The sequence below is a fragment of the Paramormyrops kingsleyae genome, chromosome 5, assembly GCF_048594095.1.
Source record: "Paramormyrops kingsleyae isolate MSU_618 chromosome 5, PKINGS_0.4, whole genome shotgun sequence".
NCBI classification, from domain to species: domain Eukaryota; kingdom Metazoa; phylum Chordata; class Actinopteri; order Osteoglossiformes; family Mormyridae; genus Paramormyrops; species Paramormyrops kingsleyae.
The window spans coordinates 24,587,749-24,593,007 of record NC_132801.1 but is presented as its reverse complement, the minus strand read 5'-3'; the positions used below and the strand labels follow the sequence as shown (position 1 = coordinate 24,593,007).

Below are 5,259 nucleotides of genomic sequence, written 5' to 3'. Positions count from 1 at the left end.
TTCTACAGCTTAGTCAAACAGTCACTGAACTTCTTGATGTCGTCAGTGAATTTTATACTGAGTCGCATCCAAAGGAGTTATTGATCACTTTTGCTAACAGGGACCCTAATGAAGCGGTCAATGAGTGTATATAGCTGATCACCCCTAATAAAGGAAACCTGTCAATTGAAATTAGTAAAATGCATTCAGAATCGACAGATCTTCAGGTGTTTTGCTTGGTGAAAGATGATCTGATGGAGAGAGAAGCAAAAACTAAAATGAAATAAACAGGAAGATTTACCAAAACCATATGATTCAGTCTTGTACAACAAATAAAAGTAGAGACCCCTCAGTAGAACACCATTACCTACCTTCTTAAAGGCCTTGACCATTTCTTACTGTCATAGTCATCAGCTGTTCTCTGAACAGTAGACTGTTTTCTTGCTGTTCAGTTTCTGTATTCTTATGTGGATGTAGTCTTCTGTTCCAACTTAAAGACATCCTCAGTTGCATCAGCAAAGCAATCTATAGGAGAAAATACAGGAAATGGTACTGATAGCAGCAGTTGATAAGTTCAAAATTAACAACCAACAAATTTATTGCACACACATAATTGTTTCACTTATGACCGTTAAGAAGTTGCAGCTTTCGATTTCACAGTGGTTTTGCACAAAATTAGTAAAAAAAAAAAAAAAAAACACTGGGCCCAAATCATTTTAGAAATTACTACTTCATATTTAGACAAGACCTGCAGATTTGACCAATCATGGCAAATATCAATCCAGTAAAACAGCTAAATTGGTTGTGGTGCAACATACAGCAGGTATAGCACATACTACCACCCCACAGTTTCTAACCACCAATACAGTGACAGTCATAAATAAACGAACAAATGCAACGACCAATGGTGTAACATGTTTTGGTTTAGTTTGTCATCGTAAGTAAACAGACAAAACTACAGAAACCTAACAAAACAATCCGCTAACAGCCAGATTGCAATATATTAAACTACCATTTGCTACGCAGTACAGGACCGAGTACGGCTCATTTTTACTCCGCTAGTCTTGCAAATGCAATGGTATTACAGCAGTACGAAGGACAGAGATATATAATTGCTTCATTATTACCACCGTTAGGTTATGTGCGTTTTCAGGCCAACAGTTTGCCTTTGTAATATTTTACCACTTGCTGCACGTCGCAACAGATATGAATGAAAAACTCGCAGTAATGTTAGCTGCAAGTCTGTGAATATAACATCACATCTGGACCCTCATATAAATCTGTTTACGTGCCCATACGTGGAGAGATTTTCAATCTTCTCACCGAAAGTCTGGATATTCGTTTCTCTTTGGAAAGACAACGGAGTCTCGCGCTTTTTGATCTTTTTTTAATTGTAATATGAGTGCCGTACAAAATTTCTCAGTCTTTCCAAAATGGTGCTTTGTATTGGTTTGTCGCTGCCCGATCAGCGGCAGAACGAGCAGTGAGCACTGGTTTCGCGCATGCGTATACCGCGAGACATTTTACGACAAAGCTACCATCCAGGTAATACTTTACGACATTACAAAATAACATCCGTAAACAGCCGTTCATGTTATATATTGTGTTAATAGTGCATTGGATATTTGGAAAGTTTTACACAAATAGACAGTTTAAAAGTATGAAAAATTGAACATTTTAAAGTGCCTAAATCCATCTTCCTTTTCTTTGAACATGTTGGCTTTACGCTGAGAACGTACAGCCCTTGTCAAGGCTTGTGCTCTTGGAGAGATATCTTGCTATCTTGTCTCCCAAGAACGAACTTGGGACGCTATGAATCATGGGATTGTTCTCATTGATGAAGATGCAACCAATGCATCCCTGATATCTGGGACTGGGCAAGAACGACATCTAGGGATTTTTACCGTCCTTCGTACTTCTGCTCTTTTATTGGAACTGTACTTCGGCAATGGGTACGTGAGAATACCAGTCTGTGTTCATTCCAGGGGCGTTTCAAGCTATTGAAAAGTTCAGGGGCTAAGTCAAGCCTTTACTTTTTTTTTAAAGGAAGATTGGCATCAGGGCTAAAATACTTGGCCCGAGTGATCGGACCTAATGACGCCCATGTTTCAGCCTACATTTAGCCGCGGACGCAGATATTCCTGGTCCATACATGCATACAGCAGTAATATTCCACCAGACCAGGAGAGGGCAGATGTATTGCGAAAAACATAAATGTATGCAGTGTGGTGAAACAGGGTGGACTTTTTATGAACAAGTTGTTCGGCTTGGGCGGTATTAAAGTAATACGGCATACTGGTATTTTGAAGTACTTATGTCAAAATTAACCAGGGACAGCCACTAATCAGCGAATTTTATCGCTCACCATAACAACAAGAACAACAACAAACATTCTTCCTCCACTCTTTCTTGGTTAATCTCTGCTCTCTGAAAGTTGGCGCTGCCACCTACCGGAAATACCTAGTCAATTATTTAGCACGTGCACGATGGACGCGCACGGACACGCATGATCGCCGCTGGACAAAAAAAATCGCGGCTGCACACACAGGCGCATGCTCCTCGTTCACACATGCATACACCACATCACGTAAAGGTCACTCACCGGTCAGTACCACATGCACAAACATTTTGCTGTACATGAACTAAGTAGTGTTTGTTTTCGTTTGAAGTGTGGGCTGTGCTACATTTCTGCGGGGTCAATTGCATCAAGCAGGTTTAGCACCTAACCCATATGGTACCTCAGAGTTAGTTAAACTTGGCATTTTTTGTTTCCAGAAACCTAGATCAGGTAAGCATGCATCAGTTATCATGCTCTGAACCAAACCTGGTCTTAGCTTTAGCTGACGGGAACTTAGGGTTTAAATGCCTTGGCCTTGCCTTTGCTGTATTTCACCCTCCTGCGTCAGGTTTTGAGGTGTCAAAAGACATTTTGACAGCGTATTTAGGAACAAAATAGATTCTTTAAGGTCTGCCATCACAGCACTATTGTACGATCCATCTGTGCCGGTTCATTGCCCTGTTTCTGTAGGACATTTAGAACCGGTCTCACTTGTGGTTTTGCTTGAAGTAGTAGGCACTCGAAAATCTGCAAACCGTATCTCAGACATCATTCCTGCTAATCTACTTAAGTGTACGCTTGATGTGACTGGGCCAAGAATTTCAAATATTATTAATAGCTCTCTCCGTACAGGTTCAGTCCCAGGTCATGTTAAACATGCGGTTATTTGCCAGCTTCTTAAAAATCCCCATTCTGACCTTGTGAACTTGCTAATTTTAAGCCTATATTACAGCTTCCTTTTACTGCCAAAATTTTTAAAGAATATTATTTTGATTCAATTAACTACTTATCTTGCTTCTAATGACCTGATAGAACTTCTTCAAACAGGTTTAAGACCCATCACAGCACTGAGACCTTTTATATTATTACAAACAACCATTTCTTAGTAATTGTTCACAACCATCACATACATTATGAAATAAAGACAACTTTACCAACAAATTTCATTTGTGAGCTCTATTTCTTGTGATCAAAAAACAATATATATTTCACAGTTAAGAAACATCCATCTTCTGACAACCATGAAACTAAACTTTAACTGGTGTTCAAGTGATCCAGTTTCTTAACTAGTTTTTTAAAAAGATTAATATACTCCATCTGGAGATCACACTTTTTATTTGGTTCACCAGATGGAGCTTGCAAAGCTTAACAGGCAGCTAGGAAGAAAACATTTTGTTAATCCTGGGTTTCTTGATTTCATACTTTCATTTATCTGCAGGACACTTAGCTATTTCGTCGAGGTGGATAACTCTCATCATCTTGGGATGGATCAGCCAAACTCTGTTAGAGCACAATAAGCATGTGCTACAGCAAGTAAATAAAAATAAGATATTGACATGCATGATAATCAAACAGATTACCCTCCCCAGATATCCCCTCACTGAATAGGCAGAAATGGTCTCATCTTCCTTTAATGAGTACTTCATTTATATAACACATTCAACACTAACAGGGAAAATCTAAGGAATATTTAATCACCTACAAAAGGCTTTGTCGTGGCACCTAGAATCTTGTTAACAGGCTGATTAAGCTGTCGCTCACTGGGAAAATAAAAATGATTAGATTTAAAAGTCAGTGTCAATTATGTCAAAAGTACTCAGGGATGTGTAATCTCCAATCACTTCAGTTCCAAAAAATGTGGTTGCAACAGATCTATTATTTATGTAGGAATGTATGTGCTGGGATGTATAGTTGTCTCTGAGGAGCTACCTGCCGGGATGCCTTCAGTTATAGGGCATCTGCTGTTTTGGAAGAGCACATGCTCTTTTGCTGGGATGAGAGGAGCTGTTTGCTGTCCACCTGCTGAACAGGCCTGCCGTGACAGAAATTCAAACTCTCAAACAAATCTTTCTAGGAAGCACACCATACCTTGGTTAATATGTAAAACCACTTACCTTTTATTCGCTTCTCTAGTGTGTGACGGCTCTTTGCCAGAAACAGGAGTCATGCATAACTAAGCCTGTCTATATATATAAATCACTGATGGAACATATCTGTTAAATAGACAAATAAGTGCTTCTTTAGTTACAAATACACAATGCTTCAGTTACTTGGAAAGCGGGTTTAGCAAACAGCTAACTGCTAATTACTGAATTCCCTAGGGGGAAAGGTTCAAAGCTAATGCTCTACGATGAATTTAGGAGATATAGCTTTTATTCACATCTAAAAAGCAGAATGGCCTTTAACAATCTTCATACACTAAGTTACTTATGCACACTATACAAACAGGCATCAAATAAGTCAGGTTTTGTTTTGATTTTTATTTGGATTATTCAGACAAGTTGATTACATGCATTTCCAGTATCTGAAGGAATGACCTATTTTTCTTTAATATATATATGGCTGGAGGGTTACATCTTTGCAGAGATTTGCATGCCTGAAGCCAAATTTTCTCTGGATATGGATCTTTGCAAGCAATCTTACTAATTATCCAAGTTGCAAAGATGGCCAGACATGGAAACCCATTCACCAAGTCACATTAATACAGTACAGTTTTGGCAGTAGTATCTCTACCATCAAAATCAGAGACCGATAACAGGAAGTATTAGCTAGTGTTTTACTTGATTCATCACAAGTTTATCATCTTCAATAAGCTGACTCAAACACTGTATATTGTAGACATTTATAGCATGAAAAATAAGTAAATAATGCCATTGAATCAGTAGCCTACATTGCAACATACATTTTACCAATAAGAATCACAAACCATTATGAATGGCAAC

The 5,259-nt window shown here is 38.6% G+C and overlaps 1 long non-coding RNA gene across 1 annotated transcript; it reads right to left on the bottom strand.

Moving 5' to 3' along the window:
• Positions 1-1,484, bottom strand: LOC111856100 (uncharacterized). Its single transcript, XR_002841048.2, has 3 exons — positions 1,303-1,484; positions 351-504; positions 1-230 (listed from the first exon to the last, which is right to left on the bottom strand). It is a non-coding gene; the product is annotated as an uncharacterized lncRNA (long non-coding RNA).
• Positions 1,485-5,259: the final 3,775 nt, after the last annotated feature.